The following is a 25808-nucleotide window of genomic DNA, read 5'->3' as shown; positions in this document are numbered from 1 at the left end:
AAAGTGTGCTCAGATGAGTAACACAAATACTGAATAGACCTTGGCTAAGGTCAAAACACAAGCTAGCAAACCGTGTAAGTCAAAGCTTTGAGTTTAAACTGTCTGTACTAACATCATTTATAACATACAGAAAAAAAAGAAAAAAGGAGTAAAGTATTATTTCAGTAACTGCTTATTCCACGCTTTTATCACAATTCTGACTTTCAAGAAATAATACAGATTTTATTATGTTTTATTATATTTTTATTACAGATGTAACAGTATTTCTTTTAATCAACAGATAAGAACAACATTCCAGCTCTCTAATTTAAAGCATTCTTGAAAACATACAGTTACTTGGAAAGCTGTTCACAATGAAACACTGAAATTTTGCAGTATGGAGAATGTAATCTGGAGTAAATTTTAAATTATGCAGTTGAAGCTGTAGGAGTGAAACTCTGCACCTACTATACTCAAAAGGGATTTTTTTTCCTTATATGTACATTTCGTTATTAGCTGGATGCAAGAGTCCATTACAAATGGCCAGATTAAACACTTCTTGTGAGAATGGATGCACGAAGGTACCACTTCTCTGTGCTCTTTAATCTTGCTCTTTAATAGCCATAAAATGAAATTTAATGTAGATTAACTGTAGTTCTGCATGTGATCGTTCTTTGTCTAAAATATAGAAAGAAATATATTTCAGTATGGTAGTTTTTTGAAGATTAGGGAACATAAGCCTGAGAACCCTGGAAAGTGCATTGTGAGATTTCCACCTCGGATTATTTTATCACTTGGTTTAAATGTGAGTCAAAACAAAGATAAAATGTAATGAACACTCATATTCTTGTTACTGTCAGGACTTGTCAATGCTACCAGAGTAGTGTCACACAGGTCCACTGCACCCTGGTTTCTAAAGCCCTTTTATGCTGATCATTAGTTACTTGCTACTACTTTTGATTTCGAGTGAGTTTGTTTATTTCCTTGTTTTTTAAAGACTTTCCAACGCAATGATTTCCTCAGGCAAAACAATCAGTGAATGATGATGTGCCAGATTACATCAAGTCTTCTGAATTCATACGATGGGACTTAGCTTGGCATGGCTCCATATTACGAAAGCCTTACAGAGCAGAATATGTTGTAAAGCAACGGGAATGAAAATGGCTTTCTGAAAAAGAGAATCTACCGCTACTATTTTTAGGAAAGTAGTCTTTACTTCATTCTTACTAAAATAGCTTCATTCATCTTTGCTATTACAAAAATTGCATTGATCTTAAAGTGCAATGGAAACTGTGAAAAGTGGTTTGTTTTCTTAACTGGCATTACTAACCCTTCACCACAAACTGCAGTGAAATCCTTAAAAAAATATAATTCGTTGCATATCTTCTGTGTTCAGAACTCACAAATGAAACCCCCAGAAAAATCATGACTGATTCTAAAAAAAAAAAAAAACCACAAGATATATTATCTTTGTTGTTATTCTTTCTGCCTTCCAATTTTTGAAACTCTTACGTGTTACCATGCCCTTTAATGCAGATGCTGCAAGGTTATTTACTCCGATTTCCAAATGCAATACAAATTATGATTCAGGTCATTCACTGTACATTCCCTCCCCCAGCCACTGGTGGAATTCTGTTGAACTTCTTCCTTTCCTACCCATCAAAACAGCTTTGTTATCAGCTCTAGTCTATTCAGATCCCTGTGCAAAGGTGCATAGTCTCTCCCACTTTTCACATTAGCTTTAAACTCCCTTCTCCTGCCTGCTTCAAGATACTGTATTCTTCTTTTTCACACTTTGTATTCCCCCACACTGTTTCAAATGTCTCTTTATAGTTCCACAGCCCAAATGCTCCCAAGCTAGAGTCTTGCTCCTGACACTACATTTCTTTAGCCTCCTTTTTGTCCACATAGTCCACTTTCTCTGGTGCAAGTATCTCCTTGCACAGCCTGTACACCCTGTCAGGGGTGGTTTCTCATATCTTGTTTATCCCTTTATTACTCTGCCTTCTTTGATGTTTTGAGCTCAAATATTCACAGCACCATTTCACTCTCACTTCCTTTTTATATAGCCTCGTGGCTTTTTTTCATACCTCTCACAGTCAGATGCTTTTTATATTTCCAGACACCACTTTGCTGCCTTGTTTTCCTCTCCTCTTTTTTACCTTCCTCTTTTTGTCTCTTTTGTCTTCATTATTTGTTCTCTCACATGCCTCCTCCTGAATGTTGTAAGCCTCTCTTCCCTGTGTCACACAGCCTTTCTCCTCAAGGGTATTCTTTCTCAAAATTAGTATGTTCCTGGGAAACGGTGGGCAGAGATCTCAGAGGACATGTTGGCAGAACTAGCACTGCCAATTTATATGTCTTTATTAAGAGATTTATCATATCTGATGCATAACTTTAAAATGGAGTTCCAGGAAATATATGTGACAACTCTGCTTACTCTTTTTTTTTAAACACTTCCAGGGCTTCAGCCAAATGAGGTGGTATGCAAAGCCACTGTACTCTGGAGCGTTAATATCCAGAAGCCAAATAAAAATTATACAACATCAATTTTTGTTCTCACATTCTTTTGAGTGTTTTGAGGATGACTCATAATTCATGACGCACAGTTGCAGCAGGAAGACTGGAGGCTGGGCTGAGTGCAGACAAAAATTATTTCCATGATTTTTAATCAAGTACCATGTACTCAGGTTCCACCTGACTGAATTATCTTTCAAAGCTGAAGGTTTTGTCTTAGTTGCACTTAAGCACAAAAATTGTAATCCTTAACAGACAACGCTGAGAGATGTAAAGAACCTTTAATGCCCAGAGGCCAAAGCCCTCTTGAATTACTCAGAGGAAACAGTAAATTTTCTTTGGATGCATTACTACTTAATGGAAAGACAGAGTTTGTTTCTGCAGCAATTTTGTTAGAAGCAAGACAACACAAATCAAACCAAAAAGGCTAATCTCCTTGGTTACTGGATATTCCTTTGATTTGAAATTTTGACGAATCAAAACGCATTTCTTGGAACTTCCACGGCAAGGCATCAGGCTGTTGTAGTGTCGAATAACATTCATAATAATTTAGCTGTAATAGTACTATGTCCTCTGGATAAGTACCATGGTTACATTCTAAATGGCATCATTGAGGTTATAGTAGAGAAATATTCGAACCAGAAGAAATCATTGCTAAAAAGACAACTTCTTTGAACTAATAGTTCCCCTTTCTGGCTAGCCAGTTCTTGGGAACCAGTTTTTATTAACCTTTGGCACTGTGAGAGAAACATGTGCCTACCCTGCAGCATTATTTACTGGTTTGTTAAGACTGATTTTTTTTTAAAAGACTTTACAGTCCCAATATTTTTAGTGTAACAAACAAGAATTATCATTACTATGATCATTAGTAAAATCAATCACTTCTGAGTTATTTGAAGAATCATTAAAGAAAGGTAAGAGACTTGTGTGCTTGCTTCCCCCCTCCCACACTTTCTGATCATATTTAATTCCTTTCATATGTGAACAGGCAATACCTTCCCAAATTATTTTGAGTAATTACCTTCATTCACAAGTGATTTTTAAAGGAATTTGAACATACATACTCTAATGTACTCATGCTACTGGCTTCAAGCTTGCAAGAATATGAAGTATGAAAATAAAGTGGATAGAAGAAACAATTGTTCTGTTCTGTTCTTAGAGCAAATCTCTGAAGAGCACAGCAAGCCCATTGCAGACTCTGTATGGCACTTTGCACTATCAGGCTTTCTCTCCCTGCCAGCACACTGTAATTAAAGAAAAGTGACATCAACACGAAATCTGACATGAGATGTTGTCCAGTTGAAAAGGTTACTGCAGCACATGAGCAATTAGTGCACCCTGCTGCAATGACTGCTTCAGGTTCAGAAAGGACTCAGACAAAATACAATAGCTGAATAAACTATCTTTGTAATGTATTTGTCAGAAGTCCTGCAGTCAGTACTACACAATGAGTTGGCAGAGTATGTTCTTCAAGGATGACATGAAGCCTATTGTACTCAAGCTCACCAGGCTTATGTTATGTTTTTGCTTACAGGAGGGGTCCTCTTTAGAAACAAATGTATAGGCACTCATTCACATTCTCTGAAGAGTTGTGAAACTGAATTATTAAGTGATGATGAAGACTACTCTGCCTGTAGCAGAACCAGCAGAGAACCCACAGCCCACAGCACGCCTTCCTTGTACAACTTGTCTTTGAGCTAAAAAACTCACGAGAGTGGCCGAAAAGGTTGATACTTGCATGAATTATGTCCCACTCTAAAACAGCAATACTCTTGTATACCTCAGAAGGAAAAATAAGAATCAACAGTGAGTGGCAGTTCCATCAAAGTAATATATTTATCAACATAATCAGATACTTATTGCCTGGTCTATCATTCATTTCAGAACAAGTTTATTAGAAACATTTTATGTAGCAAAGGCTGATCTTGTTTTGCTTGAACATTTTTTTTTTCAAGCATCGGTTTGACAAGATTGTATTAGTACTCCTCCATCAATAGAAATGAAATTTAAAAGCTCATAATGGCTATTTAATTTTTAATATTTACACAGTGCTTTACATATGTCAGAACACTATGGGAAAAATTACATGAAGCAGCAATAGTCAAGAGGGAGAGAATAACTACTGCAATGGAAGAGTAACATAAAATCAGAAGAAATATGAAATAAAAAATGGACTAATCTCTTAGGTGAGATTTACAATGACAGGAAATCTACGTACTGGAATTTAGTTAACCATTAATGTGTTACGAATGTGTACTTTTCTCAGTGTGAAAAATGCTCTAAAACCCAAACATCTTTCCCTGTGACAAGCAAAGACAGACATTTTTTAAAGGAAACAGACAATTCAAGGTGAACTGTTCCTTTCACACACGTAAAAGTGGAGCTGGCAGTGGAACAGATTGCCACCTGCATGAAAAGAAGGCTTGTTTGTTTAAATCCCTGAACTAGCTACCTCCTCTCCCTTCTCCTTCTCTTCCTTAACTTCTCTCACTCCATCCTACCAAAGGCTTGGCAAACACCGAAGAATGGAAGGGAAAGTCTTCAAGTAAGGACAGGGAGAAGGTTTAAAGGAATAAGGGAACTTGATAGCGTTAACAAGTTCAAAAGTGTCTTAATCTGGCTTGAGACAGAACTGCCTCCAAAAGGGAAAACCTTACCCTCCCATCTGCTTTCATCAACCAGTTCTCATGGTTTTCCTCTTCCCCAGCTCCCATAACATGTGGCTGCACGTAAGCCAGATTAACTTGCTGGTGAAAAAAACAAAGCAAAACAAAACCAAACAAAAATAAACCCCTTAGCTTTCAATCAGGACAGCAAGCCGGTGGTGACTGTGAAAAAGGGGCAGCTAAGAGATTTGTGTCAGGTCCCAGTGTGAACACTCAGAAACCTACAGGACAGATCTAATGAGAGAGGCCTCTCTACCAGCATGGCACACAGAGCATAGATTGATAAGAATCCAATGGACAGAATTTATAATGATTTTAGAAAATGTACGTTTACTTTTGGGTTTTTTTTTTTCTTTTTTTTTTTTTTTTTTTCGCAAGAACCCAATATGATCCAATCATATTTATGGAAATATTTATTTCTTCACCGAGTAAGATGAAACCACTGCTATAAGATGTAGCACACACAGAAATGGAAATGGAGAGTCAGTCTGGAATAATGCTCGACTGTTAAGAGGGCTCCGTCTTGTTCCTGCGTGTACCAGTGCTACAGTACTGTTCAGAGCCAGAAAGGCTGCTTACTAGCTGTTCCAAACTACTCTGAAAACTGGAAATGTGACTAATAATTACTTCAGTTTTGGATTTGCTTATTTTATCCTTGTTACTGCTCAATTTAGAATCTTTTCCTCAGTACTGTATTTCACACAAAAATGTTATTCAAAAGCTTTGAGTGCTAAAAAATAATATGTTCAAAATAAACCAATTTGAAGAAAAAATTAATTCTTGCTTTTGCCTTTTAATAAGCACAATTTCCACTAAGAGTCATGCAAGAGATACAATTACAACTCAGTTCAATTGCTTGAAAAGTGCAAGTATTCATTATCTGGCTTTCATGCCCTGAAAACAGTGCTTGGAAAAAGTAGATTACATCTTTGTCCATCAGTTACTGTTCCCCAATGTTTGTGATACTGTTTACATTGCTAGGTGAGGTAACTCTGACAGCAGAGGTGACTAATATAATCCTAAGTGTTGTTAGTGAAGGAAGGTGCTCTCTGGCACTTCCCTTACATGTTGTTAAGAGAAATTGAATCAAAGCAAACCTCCAAGGACTTTTTAAAAACAGGTTTTGCTTTTGTCTTTTGATATCTCCAGGTAACAGACAAAAGCAGCCCTGAGTTATCAAAGGACAAAAGATAGTACAGAAGTTGCTGTTGAAATGTCATGGGTTAGCTCCAGTAAACTACTATGTAACATGGATGTCAGGGAATGGTCATTCTAATTTAGGAATCGTGAGCAGAACAGCAGATAGATATGTTATCCAGGGCTTGGGAATAGTAATTAAGAACTTACTAATGACATTTTAGGTACAACTGTGTAATGAGAAATGGAGAAAACTCAAGAGCAATACAAACTAGAATAACACAGCTAGGGCAGAAGTCATTACAATAATTGGCTGTAACTTAGATAAAAGACGTAAATTTCAGATTGTTTTAATTTGAATAACATCTTTCACAGTGCAGAACAATAACTAATATTGCCTATAAGACAGTCTTTCTAATTTTTAAATCTCTGGTTTTTTTGTCGTATACACTTACGTCATTGCAATTTCTGTCTGACAGTGATACAACCTATTTTAACCTAATAAATAATATTAGGTATATAATAGTAATTAGGTATATAATTAGCCATGTAATTAGCTATATAAATAGGATCATGTTTTTATTCATTCTTTCAAAGATGATATTCAATTTTTCTCTTTGCTGAACTAAGGAATGTAAGAACAAGAGCCTTGAAGAATGAAAATGGTTTCATGTTTACCAATAAATTATGCTAAGTCATCTGTATTCCAATGTCCATTTCCTAGATTACCAGTAATCCAAATACCAAAGGGACCTAAATCAACTTTCTTCTTTGTCGCAATAACTCAATTACTTTTTTTTATACGGAAGGGGGGAAAGCCCTCTAACATTCTGTTGTACAGACAAAGACTCTGAAATTCAAAGGATGAAAACCCAATAAATCCATTATCAATTCACTGGAAAGCCAGAGAATATGATTAAGAAGAAGTTCAGTTTGTGTCAGATTGTGCAAGCTTTTTTCAAGGAACAGCAGTTCCTTTTTCAAGGAACAGATTTTTCATGCTTCCTTCTTTTTATTCCTCTTATTCCTACACTATCATTGTTATGCACCTGAACAGTAATTCTTTAAGATTCTATGCCAAACACGCACATAGATTGTTAAACATATGTCATAGTTACCTTTTATAACTCACAGTGTAATTATGAGGCTGCAACAATAACATACAAAGAAGAAGAAAATTAAGATGTTCACAGAAACTACCATATTATGATTTTTTAGGGGACAGAGTTTATTTGCATCCAGAATTTTGAGAGCATTCAAGGGAACATCTTAAGCAACAGAAAAGCTCAAATCTAAGTAATTGGAGAATCACAGCCATTTACAAAGAAATTTAGGGTTCAGGCTGAGTAATAAAGCAGGTGCACCCTGAAGCACCTACCATTGTTCAAGGAAAGATTTTTTACTTAGTTATCTTCCAACTTTAGGCCTCGTATGCGTATTTTTGTACACTGAAGGTCTTATTTGCCTGACGGTCTGAAATATGAATATTTTAATGTGTTACTGAAACTTCCTTCCTTTTCTCTTGCTTACTTTCTCATCCCTCTGTCCCACAGATTAAAAAAAATATTTAAAGGCAGAGGGCTAGACCCCGCACACTACATTTCCAAAGTTTTTATGTAGGGATCCAGGCACAATTTGCCTTAAGGTCCCTTTGCTCTATAAAATCTCAAAATCTAATTTATATTTACAAAATAACCATTTTTTCATGAAATGGCAACATTTAGCAACTGGATATCAAACTTGCATTGTGTTACACAAATTAAGGCTGCTTCACAATGCTAGCATAGAGAAATAACATTGAAAATGAGAACAACTTCTCATTCTGTTCTGTTTGTGCCAGCACACCCTTCCTGCTACTAGTTCTCTATCTGTTCAAATGGCCTCTCACTCTCAGTACATTATCAGTTCTTCTGTAGTTTTCCTGCTTTGTGGATCCTCTGTTCTTACATTTCCAGCTTCTGGGTAATCACTCCATTTGACTCTGTCAGCGCCAAAAACTTTTCCATCACTGACAAAAATTAACAATTGTCACAGGCAAAGAGATTTTTCAAAGATTTCAGTTAATTAATGAAGAAATTGTACTGAAAATAATATTTTTGTTGAAAATCCCAAAGAGAGAAGAATGCAGCAATAATTTTCTGGTTGGTTTGTTGGTTTTCACAAAAACTTTATTATCTTTAGATAGATTTTCCCTGCAACTTTAAAAAATAGTAGATTTCACTCCTGATTGAGGGGTGACCATTGATGGAGACAAAGCGCTGGCACAGCTCCAGCACTAAGTGGCAATTCCAGCTATTCTGCAGAGGAGCCCATGTTTAGTTAAATGTATATATCCACAGTACAATTACTGACTATCAAGCTTATGGTGCTAGAGAAATTCCCCAAAGAGAGGCAAGGCCTTAACCAGCCATTCTGTTTCTGACCTGCATTCTGGCCTAAAACCTGTGTAATCCATATTCTCTCCACCCAGGTAATCACATAGAAAACCACCATTACCTTTGGCTCCAAAGAAACATTTTCCAAGAAATTTCAGAAATAATTGTTCACTGGTGTTTATAAATAAAACTAAATTCCTGTAGCGCCTCTGTGAACACTGAAAAATTGTCATCAAAAGCTGTCAGAGCTAGATTCTAACCAACTTTTCCTCTTCCTCTACCTTTTTTTTCTTGCCTAAAGTAGTTAAAGACAGTTAATTTTTCATCCCAAGGGCTCAATCCCTTTCTCACATCTAAACTAGTTTCACAGTTGGCAAGTCTCCAGCGAGTGCCTTCAGATCTATATCACTGAAAACAAAAGTAATTTTCACCTTTTCAGTTCAGTGGCAGCACTACTCTCTCATACTGGACTTTCTGCAGAGGAAGATGCCACCCGTACATAGGACAATGTACGGTCTGCAAGAATCAGAATGTGAGAGAGAAAGACAGAATTAGAATTGACCCGTAGGGGATGCAGGAGCAGAACCAAGACCTAAGGGAGCATGAAGCTGTTTCTGTTAGGAAGTTTTACTTTCTAAACCTTTACCTTCACACTTTGAGAAAGAAATGGACTGGAAGGGCTTTAAAAATACAAGAAAAGGAGTTTTCACTGGAACACACTTCAGAAAAAAGAAAATTCCTTAAAAGAAGAAAACCCAAACTTGTTAGCCATTACACATCCACACAGCTTATCAGACATTCAAAGGAGTTCAAAGTATTCAAAGCCAATTTGCATACAGTGCACACAAAAAGGGCATGCAATTTTCACATTTAATTGTAAAGAAAAGCACTTCTCATGTCAGCACTCAAAGTCTTTAAAAGGAAAGTCTGTATGCAATGAATATTTTGCGGAGAAGACTGTAGGATAGATAGTATTCATAAAATACATTTTATCTGAATTGCTACTGTCTTTGGCAATAAAAGTGTCTGGAATGGATGCTGACAAGTAGAAATTATATTAAAAACTATGCATGAATTCAACATATTCATGACCATGCTACTGTAATTTCAATATCCTGTTATATCTTTGCTACCTAAATAAAGTATATTTACCCAAAATTGTGATTTAAAGCAGCAAGCCTACATTTTGCCTTATTCCTTTTGACTTCAGTGGCACTTTACCTCAAGAAAGACTGAGCGAACAGTTTGTATATAAGGATAAAAAGACAGCAAAGAGCAAAATTACTCAATGAAGCTAGAGTTAAAGATTTCGTACAAAAATAGTCAGTTTTGTATTTGGAGGGATCTGGTAGAGACATTAATTCTTAATTCTCCCCTTCCTTCTCCCTTGTGATATTTTACTTAGTTTTACTTCTTTGAGGTTCCATTTCAAAAGTCCTTACAACATTGAGCTTTATCCTTCCAAACCCATGTTCCAGTCCCACTTTTTATTTTTCCCTCCCTTGCTCCTTAACTTATTTGAAGCTTAAAAAACTTGATTGCAACTGAAGCTATTTTCTCCTTCACCTGTCCTAGGTCAAGCTCCTGTCAGAGAGCACAAAGGAGGACCAAGCAAGCAATGGAAAGTAAAAACAGGTGGGACACTCTGTTCAGTCTTGGGTACTGAAGTTGCATATTCATGACTCGAGCTTAAAAATAGCCTGGATATCTGAAACTCTAATTTTCAACAGCTTAGTATTTTCTCTAAATTCCAGAATATTTTTACAACAGAAAAAGGCACACCTGCAAAGCAAGAACTAGTCAGCCTTATTATGATCTAGTGCTCCCAATGGCACTTTTCTAAAGAAAAAGCTGTGAAAGCAGGTTTAATATCTCCCTAACCCCCTTCCCAGAAATGAAAGAACCACGTGAGTGCAAACATTTGGAAAACTGAGCCTGAATAGAAAAAGGCTTGGAAAGTTTTAAGCAAATTACAACAAAGCTTTAGAGCAGAAGAAGTACATTGCAGCACAGGACCTACATGATCTTATTACTAACATCCTTTCCTCCAAATGGAGCACACACTGCTTAATAGTGTTCGTATATTTTCAGTACATTTGCATACAAGGTTCAGTTAAAGTCTCCTGCATCCTAGGAATATCATAAAACAGAATCAGGGCTTAACTCTGAGGCAGGGGGGGAGGGAGGGAGGGGGATTTAGGAGGTGTGTGATCTGACAAAGTGCTCACAGCAGCACCAGCCATCCAGTCAGACTATGGTCCTTGGAGTAGCAGGGAGCCTCTGCCACTGCTCACCTGTCATCCAAGGGAAAATTTTCCTTACAGCTAGTCCCAGCCTCTCATGTTCCATACCGTCCCGCTGTGCCCCGGTGAAATTTGCTCAGCTCCCCATCAGGTCCCGTTAGGCACTGTGGGCTGCTGTTAGGTGCTCCTGGATCTGCCCCCTCTCCAGACTGTTTATCAATGCCTTCCTTGAACTGAGGGGCCCAAAACTGAATGTAGTATATTGATGTGGTCTAAAGAGTGCTGAGTAGAGGGGGAATCCCATCTGGTGATTGACTAGCTGTGTTCCCATTTTAAACAGTCCTGGGTATGATTGATCATACCTGCCAAAGCACACTGCTGGCTCGTGCTCAGCTTGCTGCTACATGAAACCTCATACCTTTCCCCCATAGCGGCTCCCCAATCACGCAGTCCCCAGCCTGTATCACAGCAATGGGTTTTTCCATTCCATGGCAGGCATTCAATCTGTCCTTGTTCAATTTCATTAGTTTCCTGCTGGCCTATTCCTCAATCCTGTTTATATCCCTCTGAAAATTCTTCAGAGGCATTCTCAAAAGGTCATCCCTGAGCTACAACCAGTTTCAAAAAGGATCTTAATCTCATTTATCATGATGAAAAATTAGAGGCAAATGTCATTGGAAACACATTTTTAAAAGGATAATGCAACTTATAGACGTTGCATAGTAACCATGTCTGCAGTGCCCAAAGTGGGAAATAGGGTGCGACATGATGCATTGCCTTTAGCATTGTTATCATTTCCGTTAGCATTGCACATTGTTTTTTCAGGTAAAATATTTGTGTTCATGAAATAGTTGCATCCTGGATGCCTGAATATGATGGGACCTGTTGCCTGGAAGGCCAAAAAGGTAAGTGGGTAAGGAGACAGTACGTCATGCCCTCAGTGATTTATAACAGGTTCTTAGTTGAAAGGGCCCAGGTGTGATGATCAGTACTAACTGTGTGTTGAGTGGGCTTGACAGCTTCTCTTTGGTGCAGGGAGCTGAGAACTCTCCTCTTTCAAGTGGCTGCTCATCTCAGTCTGCTCTGCAGCAGTATCTCCAGTCTGCAGCTACATTTGGATAATACCAATGTCCTATCCCTCACTCTACACCTTAGATGCTAGACATGTAGTTATTTACAGTGGTGTTAATAGTCATTGCCATGAAAAATGAAGGCCCAGGAATTCTGACAACTACCCAAGCCAAATGATTTGCCTCAGGAATCCTGCAGCAGAGTGGACAATAGTTTGTTTTCAAAATCAGATACACGAAAGTAATTAGAGTTGCTGACAGAAAACTGCTTAGAACTCTTTCCTTCCAAAATATTTCAAAATTTAGTCAAGGCTGTGCCTATGAACCCTAAATACTGCAGCATGTCAATCTGTTCAGAAATCTCCTCAGGCTGTTTTCAACAGTTCATTCAGCTATGCTGACCAATAAAAGCAAGATACAGTTTTAATAACATTTGGCAGGTTTTATCAAAAAAAACCCATCAGGCTGAGCTTTTAGTATCTAGCCAGTGTGTTTTATTTTGCAGTGAATTGAGTCATTAAAGAAAAGAAGCTTTGTGTGATAGCAGAGCAGGTAAGAAAGAGCCCAGGAGCCATCATACATATTTCTGATTCTGCCGTTAACGTCTCTCTGCAATTACAAGCACAGAGTTCAGCTCTCTCTGCCAGCCTCCCGACCCCAAAAAGAGTCTAAGAGCATGGACTAGAGTAGTGCTGAAAAACAAGAGCCTGGTCCAGCTCCTAGTGAACTCATCAGCTATGCCCTTCTTCATTTTCACTAGACAGAACCAGATTTAAAGACCTTGAACCTGACTGTAAGCCACGCTGCGGCAGCGTATCTGTAGCGTCCGTTCAACCAGAAAGTGGGTAATTTTCCCTTCTGTGTGTGAGACCCAGTGGGACTGCAAAATAAGCTGCTATGTTTGTACATTATGTTCTCCTGCAGATACAAAAATAAGACAAGGAAGAGAGCATAATGAGCAAGACACAGATATCCCTGTGTCTGGTGGTCTACAGAAGTCTCACCTCAGGCCATGTATGGTTCTAAGAAGTTTAAGGATGCATTCCTAAGCTCTGCAGAGTCACAAAGAATAGATGGGAACTGCCACAACAGCCTTTGGATTTTCCAAGCACAATTCAGATCCTAAAAATATATCACCAGTATTTCATGTCATTTTACTGAGAAGAAATTATTTCTTAGTAGAAATCCACGATTAGTAGCACATGTACTACATAAGTCCAAGGGTAAAATAATTCCTGCATTTAGCAGAATCTTCCTCTTCTTTAAAAATCAGTAAGATTCTATTTAACAGAGGCTGTATTATAAATGCAGGCATACAGTAGTTTACAAAGTGAAAAATCTGGGAAAATTGAGCATATCTAACAGAAATTCAAGAGCCACCTTTGCAGCAGCAGTAAAACAATATTTGATATCAGAGGAAAAAAGCCCCAGAATCCTATTATTACGGCCTAATTTTCTTTTTCCTCCTCTTACTGAGAAATGGGTTGGCAAAGACACCTCCAACAGCTCTGACAGTGCTTACACTGTGAGCTACCCTTCCCCGCTTCACTGCGTGATGATCCTCAGCCAGGTTGTCAAGCACAATTATTTCTCTGGGTAACAATGTAAAAGACAGCTGCAATGAGCGTGGAGGTCAAGCAAAGCAGGCCAAGGATGCAATAGCACCTGCCTTTTGCACGCAAAGATGGAGCAAATTACAACGTTTGTCGCCAAGAAACTGAGCAGCAGTACCATGTGTGATGGCCTCACAAGCACCATTTTCATCATGTGCATGGGTGTATCTTTTCAAATCTAGAGCAAGGAACAGATGTTTCATCAAAAGGCACATTTAAAATAAAGATAATTATGCAGTAAGAAGCTTAATTACATAGGATTATTCAAGTCCACTTAATTGCTTGACAGTCTGAGAGCCTCCCACATATTTGTGACAGAAGCATCCATTTCTTACCACATTTCCGAACTCTGTCATGGCTTCAGGACAAATGTAATTGTTTTATTAATTCAACTAGTATTAATTTCTGATTTTCAGCTACAAGGAATAAACATAAGCAACCTTATCAAGCAATAAAATACTGTTTTGTTCCTATAGGCACTGTATTTTCCTCCATAAAATATTAATAGCCTGAACTACAAAAATACAAGTAGAACAGAATGTTATCATTACACTATACTCAACAGGACATTAATAATACTTAGACGGGATTTAGATTAAATAGCAGAATTTCCTCTGGTCCAGCTGCCCAGAGACGCTTGCACATCATCAGTTTTCAAAAGTTTTTATGACTCTTAACATGGACAAATAAATATAGCCTTCTACCACTCCCATGTTCCCAAGTACGCGACCCTCTTTCCACACAGGCAAAAATACTAATACACTAAGAAAACAAATTATTTTCTTTGTCTTTGCTTAAACAACATAGTTTGCATTATGTGGCTATGGAGCAGCTGTTCTGAGACTGCATTATCATGGGGGGTTACTGAACTGATCATACTAATATATTTTACAGAAAAATTATGATTTCTGTAAAACTTTGCTAAGAGGCTTTCAGTGTGACTCTGTCAAGTCCTGAGAGCTTAGCAGCTTCTGAGCTTGGATTCAGCACCACCCCAAAATACAAAATTATGAAGCTGATTCTGCCATGAGAATCATGCTGAAGGGTGACCCCTCTGTATTTGCAGAGTCCTATCACGCAGCTGGGGGGGATAAAGCACACCCAGCAGCAGCCCAGATATTCTTTACTTTATATAGGTTCCAGGAAACAGTTCAAAGGATTTTGTGTAGAGAGCTTTGCGATTAAATTGCACCCCTCCTTCTAGCCCTACATGCCTTAGTTTCCCATGCTCAATAAGTTTCTTGGTCATGTACCATAAAGCACTAGCAAAGCCAAGCACAGAGTTTATATTTAAGGAGCGTAAATGTGATACTGAAAGCCTGAGCTCTAAAGTGATCTGCTTTTCATCAAAGAGAGCACTGCAGTATTAGCATTTGTCAAGTATTGTGAACTTTTCTTAAACAGAAAAACTCGGAATGGTTTCATTGCACATGACTGAAAAAAGAAACCTGCAGGTGAATTAACTATATAAGGAGTTAGAGCTTATCATTCAGAAAAAAAAAAAAAAATCTGTAGTTCAGTCTAAGCCGCTAAATGTAACTTAAAGCTTGGGAAAGACGATTACCCTATAATGGCTCCATTCACATTTAGAAAGCTGGGGTCATTTTAAACTGCTGCTACGTTTTGGAAGGCTGCCCATAAAACTTTGGTGTGAAAAATCTGCTGAATGCTTTTGCACTACATTAGCTAACAGTATTTAAGGTCAATAATGCAGGTGTGGGCTTTCTCCCATTCAAGTTGCATAGTAAAAATTTAAAAAATCCTTGCAGACTTCTTCCCAAAACTCTGTTCAAAAGTGGCTTTTGCTCACACTTTTAAAATAAGAACAATCTGGGGAGAGTGGGGAGAGGATAACGTTTTGTTTTTATCAGGAGGGAACAAGAGAGGTGTGAATAAACAACAAACCAAGACCACAGTTTTTGCATTACTTTCAGTGCAGCAATTTAACTTTTATAAACATGTACCAGCACCAAGCGCAACTTGCCAAGCAAATCATTGAGACTTACGCTACTTTCCATTCTAATGGTGTCAAGGTGCACTGAATGTTTCCTCCCTGCTGCTAGAGAGGACATTAAAGCCTTTTGGTGAAGCATATGCCCAAGTTCCCAGCTCTGCAGCACTTTTCGTATGCTAGGGTGACACTATGACTTATCACACTCTTGCATTGCTTCTGTCTCTGTAAATGTGCTTTCACTTGTAATAGAAATGTGTAGTTCAAAGCAGTGTATACGTTACACGTTATTAATGGCTGAAACAGATGCTTCCACCTAGTGAATGGGTTTGGTTTTGTATAAAGCAAATCCTCCTGTAAATCTGAATCTTTTATTTGGTTGCATATCAACTTGAAGGATAATAATATGAAAAGCCCTTTCTACTTTGCCTTATATTTCAGAAGCATTTAAAATTTTAATTTGTGTTTCATATGAGCTAATTTATATACATCTACACACATTTTATTACCCTTTTTATATGGGTCCATTTGTTTCTATTGTAAATTGCAGTTTCTTAATCACTGCTAGGCAAAAAATATTCTATCAGTAAATTATTCCTACAATAAAATACATGATGTGGTGTACAAATGACGGTTATTAATTTCAGGACAGAAATGTTGCCTTTATGTTGTAGTTTATGTTCAATTAACACATGGCTGCATCAATGCAAGTGTCAGCATAGAACTGAACCAGAGACTATTCGAAAATGAAGTACCCTAAAAAAGGAATTATAGCCTGTGCTAAACAGATTAAAACCCAATTTATATTGGAGTTTGTTTGTACAATACCACCTGAGATATTCATGAGCAATTCCAAGAGTACAGATCTTGTTTCCAAAAGGAAATTATCTGATTGCTTTACCTTTTCCTGTGTATTCTGTCGAAAGAACTGTGTCTCTATGTGCAGGATAGATCAATGATTCTAAAGCTGGAGCAGCTGCAGTTCATGAAAACCAGATTATTAACAAGGGGAAGACATCTTTAAAAATAAGTCACCCATTTCTTTTGTTATGTATAAACAAGCCTGTTTCCTAAGGCATAGACAGATCACAGGGCAAAAGCATGACCATGGTGGAAACAGTGATTATGATCTTTTAGATGCAAAACATAACAAGTTTTATTTGTCAGACATAATACTCCTGGATGTGCAAAACTCTATAAGTAACTAAAAGGCGCAGACGGTAATAGTCAAAATCAACATGCTGAATTAGCCTCTTCTGAGAACAGCAAGGCCTTGTATGACAAAATTTCTTATGTGTTATGAATCCGAATGCTGTCAGGATTAAAATCGGTCCTGACTACAAACGAAGAGGACTAGAACTAACTTCTTTGAACACACGGTGTGTCTCACTTCTGATTCCTGCTCTCTCAATCTGTATCAACTGCAATGCTTTTTTACCCTTGAATCTGAGATACTGTAAAATATTTGTATGAGAAAGTAGGTTAGCATCATTAAACAGATCCTGGATTTCAATGTTACTGAAATCTACTTACCGTCAAGAGAACGTGTTTTTAATTAAATGTCCTTCTTTATTGCAAGACATAGAGTTGTACAAGTTAGGGAATAAAACCATAGAGGTTGCTTGGCAAACCTCCCATATCTTTGTGAGCCACTTAATTTCATCCAGTGGATTTTATATTAGAACTTGTGTATTTGTAGAGGAACTTAAAAAGTCCAGCTGTCACAAAATCATTTTGTAAATCTGGCACCACAGACCTGAATAAACAGTGTAAACTCCCTCTGAGATTTACATTTCGTTCATGTGGATTACATCTGCTTAATCATATTACCCCAAAGCATCTGAGCTTTCCCTCATCTCAAGGGAGGTCTAGAGGAGAATATCATTATAAGGCTACCTTTGTGTGATTTCTCTTATTTTGCCCCATGCCAGCAGCAGGGGAAGAATCGAATCACTCTGTCACAAAATAGTTTTCAGGACACAAGTCTGTAGCTGTGGGGGCTAGCTGTGTAGAAGTCACAAACTAGGCACCACTGCTGGCCTATCTCGTTAATTTCTCTCAGTTGGTCTCTACTACACTCTCTCTATTTGCAAACTCCTGTGTGAAGAAAGAAGTGATAGAAATAGGGAAAAAATGACACCTGCTTCCCTCAGAAACCAGGCAAACCTTCACCAACAGAGTAGAACACACCCTTAGTAGGGGCCAGTCTTGCTTTCTAAAATATCTGCGTAGAATTAGAAAAAAATTCCCCATCTTCCTATTTTTTTTTTTGAGATCTGTCAATGTCTGTGTTTGAATGAATTAATTTGAGTACTTTGTTGTGTTGCTAAACCAAACATTTTGTCTAAACCCAGCTTTGCCTTATTGAAGCACCCAAGCAGCATGATCGTGCACTATTATGCAGTTACAAACCACCAATATCTGACCAATATCTGCTGTTATTATAAGGTCAGTGGACAACACAGTTGTTTTGGTTTCCTAATACTAAAAAAGTGTTTTCTGCAGTGTTTGACTTTCACATATGAAAGCAAGTGGAAACAAGGCAACAGCTACAAGCCACAGTACAGGAGTATGAACATTTCTGCGATTTGGGTTAAGTATTTTATTAGCCTGTGTCTTAACCTAGGCCCTATCACACATGATATATCCTACATCTGCAGACTTGCAAACATGTGTCCAGCCCTACAATTCACCGATTTGCCACTGCACAGATCAACTTACACAAAATTCCCCCAAGAGATGCATCTCTGTAAAAGAATTTAGAAGTCTGTCCTTTTCCTTTAATTTCTAGTTCTAAATTATATTTCTTCTTCTGCTTCTAGATCTACCACAGAACAGATCAAGATTTTTTTAAAAAATATTTAAGTAAGGCAAGTAACTTAGTCATATCCAAAAAACCTGCCATCAAGTTAGTTATCCAAACCTGATGAGTGGACTTGTGGAATAGCATCTACTGGAATGATTCTTCAGATCTTGACTGGGCCCCCACAACCGATACTGCAATTTAAATAATAATTGTGTATGCACAGTAACCTGAGAAAATAAAAATCTTACTGAAAACTTAAAAGTAATAGTGACCTATACATAAAGAGGAAATAGGTACAGTGACATTTATATGTTCTACAACTACAGGAAGACAATTTTCCTTTCTCTGACTCCAAGTCTTCAGTGAATGATATGAGTTTTTGTCAAATTTTCTTGATTTTTTTATGCTTGATTTTCTTATGCTTGATTTTCTTTCACATATTCCCTTTCTGAGGTCATTTTAGTTCCTAAAGTATTTTAGTGTTATGACTGTTGTTTAAAAGTAACTCAGTGGTGCAAAACTAGTGAGAGGAAATGCCTTGAAATGAGTTGAGCATTCTTCTATGTGGCAAATATGTTTTCTAAGATTAAAATTTACTACTTCATAAAAAATAATGATGTTTAGTGACCACATAGTACATATTTTACTGCTAATTTTCTGTATGATATACATTCCTATTCTTAGACTATAAAAGCTGAAGTGATGTACCTAAAACTACCTAAAATTAAACCACATGACTAGAAGCGTCACCTAGACACTCCTTGAACTCTGACAGGCTTGGTGCCATGACCACTTTCCTGGGCACCCTCTTCCAGTGACTGACCATGTTCTCAGTGAAGAATCTTCTCCTAATATCCAATCTGAACTTCCCTTGATGCAGCTTCATTCCATTTCATCATGTCTTGTTGCTGATCACCAGAGAGAAGAGATAGGCAGTTCCACCTCCACCACCTCCCTCAAGAAAATCCAGAGATCTACAGGCCTGTCAACCTGACCTCAGTGCTGGGGAATGTTATGGAGCAGATCATCTTGCACGGATGGCACTTAAGAGGATAACTAGGTGATCAGGTCCAGTCAGCATGAGTTTATAAAAGGCAGATCCTACTAGGCTGGTGAGACAGGCTTGCCCTTGGTGAAGCCATGCCGGCTGCCTCTAATCACCTCCCTGTCCTCCATGTGCTTTAGCATAGTTCGTAGGGGGATCTGTTCCATGATCTTCCCAGGCACCAAGGTGAGGCTGATAGGTCCATCATTCGTTCCCCACATCATCCTTTCTAACTTTTTTAAAAACAGGCAAAATTTTGCCCTTTTTCCAGTCACCTGGGGCTTCCCCTGACTGCCACAACTTTTCAAATATCATTGAAAGTGTCTTGGCAACTGCATCAGCCAGTTCCATCAAGACTCTGGGATGCATCTCATTAGCTCCCATAGCCTTATGTATGTTCAAGTTCCTCAGGTGGTGGTGAACATGATCTTCCCCCACAGTGGGAGGGACTACCCCTTTTGTCCCCATCTTGTTGTCCATTTACCCAGGAGGAGTGAGGAGAGTGGTTGACAGTGAAGACTGAGGCAAAGAAGTTGTTGACTATGTCAGTCTTCTCATCTGTTGATATGAGGTCACCATTTTTGTTCATCATTGGGTTTACTCTTTCTTTAACCTTTCTTTTCTGGTTGACACACGTGTAGATGGTATCTGAGTCATTCTCCACAAAGAAATGAAGACCTTTACCTCACTCAAATTTGTTGTGATGCAGGCCCAATTTTTCTTTGCCTTATTTAAAAGGATCAGATGAGTAATCTGGATGGACAATTTTAAATCAATGGATTATTTAGACACTGTTCACTCGCTGTTCGTTATTTATGATCTGTGATTAATTACTTGAGTGTTTAAGCATTGTTTCTGTATTCTGATGGGATGCCTGAAACTTCTGAGAACAGGAGAAGAATGAATCAGAAATAGTAATTAGTACACAGCCAAAGTGAATGGTCTTGTTAACACATGAATGATTTGGTATTAATATGAAAACAGATGTTAATATGAAAAAATCTCTTGATAATTAGTGCAATTAAAAATCTGCTTGTGTTACATCCTTAAAACAGTGGTTTCGCCATATTCAGCCTCCTCTATCCAGTATTGTATATCCATTATCAACTTACTGGAAAATAGTAGAAGTGTTGCACAAATGAAATGAGAAAACTCTTAATTCTTTGAGTGACAAAAGTTATTGAGCATTTTACGGCGTAGGAATAGCATGGTACAAATCCTTAAGCTGTAGTTTGTGTTATTGACAGAGGATTTCACTGAACACTTTCAGAAGGTACCATTATTGTTACAACTATATATACATAGGTCATTAAGCAGAGTAGTTGTAATGAGAATACCCTAGATGATGCACATGCAGGCCTGTGTCTCTTACCTAGATGACAAGACACAGGAAAAAAACCATACAAATGTAAGAATAATAGCAATTAACTGCCCTTAAAATACAAATGGTGAACAATCTTGAATAATACCTCTGATGAGGAGGCTGGCTATGTGCAGCCAGCATCTGGGCATGAGGGCAGCTGAACTGTGAGCATTTAATTTTGTTCATTTGGATAGTCATGGGACATGAAGGAGCTCAAGGAGGGAAAATAAGTCTCTCAGGTGGAAATGCCATAGGAAAAAAAACCTATGAGACGACAGAGCTGTGACTGAGACAACACAGCAGTGAATAAACCCACAGAAACGTAGCATTTTTATATTACATTCTCTCTTTCCACAATGACTTTAATCCAATATCTCTGTTGCACAACAATCATGAGTCCTTATGCTAACGATGTATAAAATCACATTATATTATGACTTGTAACAAAGTACAGCTCCTGATTCAATGGAGAGGATTCAGTCCTAATCTGCATGCCAGGCAGAGGATGTGAAATACCAGGGGGTTCTGCAAGTTCCGCAGTTGAAGTTAAAAAGTGAAAATAAACTCAGCCCTCCCAATGAAAAGATTCTAGAGAAATACTCTTCCCTTTATCAGAATTCTATTACACAGAGAAACATTATATAGCTATACAAAACAACAATGTGATCAAGCACAAGGAAGAAAATAGATATTTAAGGCATAGACTAATAAATTCAGTAATGCGCCTCCTTCATTGTCAGACTTCCACCAAGTACATTAATGTACACGTCTGTATAACCTCAAAATGTTGCACAGCTATTAATACTAGGCTGTCTCACATACACAGAACTTACAACACACAGTCCTCCTGTCTCACCTACTGCACATGCCAGGCTGTACTAAGCAATTCCTAAAGACTCAGGTACCTGGGAAAGATTGCATAAAACAGAGATGGAAGACATGGAGCATTTAGTGTCTTAACAGTAGGAGTTAATCTTTCAGTCAAGAAGAGACAGTAGTGCAGTGGCAACCATGGTGCTAAATTCGCTCTCACTCTTCTGGAACTGACATACTCAGAGAATATCTAGGTTTTGGCTGGTTAAACAGTTCTGCTGTGAAGCACTTCCTCACTGAAAGAAAAGTATGGAAACTTTCAATCTTAGGTTCTATGTGATCTTTTTGTAAATATTATATCTTTGATACAATGCACCATCTAGCTGGTTTGCATTGAAATTGGAATTAATAAAAAAAGACTATGCATGCAATGTAGATTTTTCTCACAGTGCTAAAAGCAAGAAGCAGATATCATGGAAAGTGAGTTACACTACTGAGAAAACAGCTCATGGTAATGCTAAGAGTGAGGACCACGTTCCCTGTCAAGTGCACAGACTCTGAAATTAACTTTGATCATAACTGAGAGAAGAATTTGAAGTTGGCAATTTACTGCTGAAGTGCTGCCTGTTATTTAAGAGGACATTTGTTTCGTCTATATGTAGCTTATGCAAATTTGAGAACAGAATCAGTGGTTCAACACATGCTGGTCCTTCAGCTGGTGGAAAACAATATTTTTGGCGAGATGTTAGAGGCAGTTTTAAAAAATATAATATGCTCAGAAGATAACACCTAACGTATACTGAATACTAATGAATGGGGAAGTAAAAAATCTAGTTCTCCTGCATCCCAGCATTTAGCTTAAAATAGTCTTGAAAACACAGCTTCCAACATAGGCTGATGAAATTTTGAAACCAGCTTGTCACTATGCTACAGAAATTGTTGGTGCCTTAGTTGATTCATGATTTTGCATTTTCATTGTTTAGAAGTCTTTGTATAGGAATTTGAAGTATTCCACTGAAGTGAACTGAAACAGTAGTTTAAATGAAAGCTTATATGACTAATTAGCTCGGTAGGAAACTGATTTTCCCCATGAAACAAAGATAGAACATCATTTTTGAATTGCATGACAAAGGTCTGCTATTTAATTGTTTTACGGGCAACAAATTAAAATGCATTTTAATACTTGGTATTTTTTTCATAATTAATGCTCCATGTGTTTTCTAGGACTACTCTTTTTATATTTCTAGTATAGAATAATAATTTCTTCATCTGAAAAGCTCTCCTACATTTGGCTCATGAACAATTAAGGTATTTGAAAGTGCTTGGACTCTGTTTTGGAGCTCTGACACAGCCTTAAAATGTTCCATCATTCATTACACAGCAGGATTTCAGTGGCAAGTGCACAGTAAACAATTAAGCTTCATTTAAATTTTACCATTAGGTTTCACTTACATTTTCCTGGGATTTTGGCATGCATCAAACACTTTATTTTTCATCTTTACTAATTCCACAAGTCTGGAATTCAAGCGTCCCACAGTTTTGACCTGTTATTCCACATGCTAAGTGTCAGTAGTCCACATCTGGTTAAACAAAACCTAGGAATCATACGAAAGTGAGATGAAATTGAAATGAAATTACTCTGAAATCTAAAGTCAAGCTAAATCATTTGCAGCAGCTTTGTAAAAGGCTGAGAGATGAAATGTAAATTCCCCCGGTATTAAATAAAATACATTTAAACCATGTCGTGTATTGTAAAGGCTTCTGTTGGCAGATTTTTGAAAGACTGTCACTTCATTAGAACATAGATGATACCTATCAATAGAAGATCGATTTGTAGTTCTGGATTCCAATTTTACTTTTTTGCATTAATGAAGATGGTGATTAAATAGTGAATTTCATGATTATACACTTTTCCAGAAATTGTGCAATTTTGACCATGCAGCATAAAGTAGTATTTCTTAATCTTTAATTATATTCTAAGATTCTAATAGTTGATGACAGATGAACTATGGAAGAATTACTATCAGATGCTTTCCTCTTAAACTCTGGAAAACAATGCTCTGTTGAATATACATGAAGCTTTTATTGCTACCAAATAAGATTTTCCCATATTCAGCTTATTTTCATTTTGTAATCATCTAACAAAACAGTGCTACAGCTGCTGCAGTTTTATTGTCCATCCCTTTATATAAAATTTTTCATTTACTCAGAGTACTTCCATCTTTCCAAGTCTCTGATTCTTTCTCAACATGGAAATAATACTCACCCATTAAAGGTACTTCGGCTCAGCATGGTAATCTGAGAATTCACATGGTGAAAATCACCTGTTAGGTACAGTGTCACAGGCAGACTTGCGATTCTTGACAATGACTGTTTTCTGCCATGACCTCCTATTGTAAATATTTACTAGGACTTAATGAGAAGAATGGAGAACGAATAGTAGGAGCCACTACATCCTATTCTGATCTGTGCCACTGGGAAATCTCAGTTTGATGACTAAAGATTTTTTCTGATCCAGTCGGCTTTTCATCAAAGGGAAAACATATCTTTTTGTCAGAAGGACTGTATTTAGTGTCACCTCCAGCTTTCTCAGTGCTCAGGAACTGGCAGTATCAAAAGCGTCATAAGCATGGCGTTACACTGGCACTAGCAACCCATGCCAAGAGACAGGATTTAGCAGCAGAGGTGCAGAGGTAATTCAGGATTATTGCACCATGTCTGAGCCAAAATCTTGCTAACAAGTTGCTTTGCCTCTCATAGGTATATCTGCTCTCACTGATGTGTCCTTGGATGTTTTTAAACCAAATTCTACTCAATGTCATCTATTGTACTTTCGGTCCAGGTCACTAAACTGAAGTTTGATGGCAGATGACTTAATAGAGGCAACAAACTGTACTTGCAAAACTAGGTTTGTACAATAGTGCTACACCTGTATTGCCTAAGACATCACTTCTGGAGTATAATTATGAACATTTCATTTGATCATTTGCAAAACTGACTTCAGATACCACGCTTGCAAAACCTGGGAGTGTCTTCAGAACTGTTACTGAGAGTTGTTTTTTAAAGGATTTTTTGTAGAAACGTCTTGAATGGTAACTATTACTCCATGCTCAGTTCTTTCTTTATTAAGGCAATACTAACACATCCACCACAAAACTACTGGATGGGCTTTGAGCACGCCCTTGCACTTACCGTTACATTGCTTGTACCACTTCCTGTTGAAAGGTTTTACTGCAGTAGCCAGAATTTTGTTGTCCAGTACTCAAAATGCCACATGACTTTTTACTAAAATAAATTAGCATTATAATCCTGTTCCATTGATTCATTATTCTGTAATTTAAGCCAGATTTATGGCTGGTCTGATTCCTCCTACAAAGTTATATCGCTTGTGTAACTTCCCTCTCACTGCTTCTTCTTGCTTTTTCGGCGGCATCCAGCGGCAGGACGCGGAGTACCGCGGTGGGGTGGCCGTCGGAGGCGGTGAGGCACTTCCCTGAGACGGGAAGAGCCCAGCAAAACCCACGCGGGCGCGGGGCCGGCGGCGCTCGGCTCCTGACACGCGGCAGCGGATGCTCCCGCGCGGTGCCTGACGGGAGGGGGCGGTCCCGGCGGTTACCGCGGGAGATTTAAACAGTCCCTTGGGAGCACGGCGAAGAGGCGCGTGGCACGTTAGTGTAACAGGGCAGTTCGAGCAGAGAGGGGATGGAGGCCAACCATAAGGGACCGTGGACCATGGTGGCTACCCAGCAGAAGGTTAAAACTGCTCCGAATGCTGCAGCAAGCAGGATAGATGTTGCCACCCAGCCAGAGTCTTAGGGGGGTTCCCTTCTAAAAGGAACAGAGGGACCCATCCGTAGACCGGACCCGCTCCACAATGAGGTCTGCTGCTTACCAGGGGCATCAGTGAAGGATGAACTAGAAAACTTCCTTCCTTGGTGAAAGAGACAGATTATTACCCCCTGCTGGTATTTCAAATAGGCAATGATGACTTACAGCGCAGAAAGCTGAAAGCCGTCAAGTGAGACTTCAGGGCTCTGGGGAGAATGATGGAGGGCTCCGGAGCACAAGTGGTGTTTAGTTCCATCCCAACACTAAGGAATAAGGAACAGGAGGTCAAGGGCAAACAGCTGATTAATGCCTGGCTCTGAGCCTGGTGTGAGGACAGAGGCTTTGGATTCTTTGATCATGGAGTGACCCACAACACCCTCAGGCTTTCTTACTAGGGATGGG

At 38.3% G+C, this 25808-nt stretch overlaps 1 long non-coding RNA gene across 1 annotated transcript; it reads right to left on the bottom strand.

Annotated features, from left to right (window-relative positions):
• Nucleotides 1-341: 341 nt before the first annotated feature.
• LOC128850551 (uncharacterized) lies at nucleotides 342-25148 on the bottom strand. The gene is made up of 3 exons (XR_008447987.1): nucleotides 24771-25148; nucleotides 23031-23173; nucleotides 342-657 (listed from the first exon to the last, which is right to left on the bottom strand). It is a non-coding gene; the product is annotated as an uncharacterized LOC128850551 (long non-coding RNA).
• Between the last annotated feature and the right edge of the window lie 660 nt (nucleotides 25149-25808).

Source organism: Cuculus canorus, chromosome Z (assembly GCF_017976375.1).
Source record: "Cuculus canorus isolate bCucCan1 chromosome Z, bCucCan1.pri, whole genome shotgun sequence".
NCBI classification, from domain to species: domain Eukaryota; kingdom Metazoa; phylum Chordata; class Aves; order Cuculiformes; family Cuculidae; genus Cuculus; species Cuculus canorus.
Note: the sequence above shows the minus strand (reverse complement) of the source record. Positions and strands in the feature narration are given on the sequence as shown.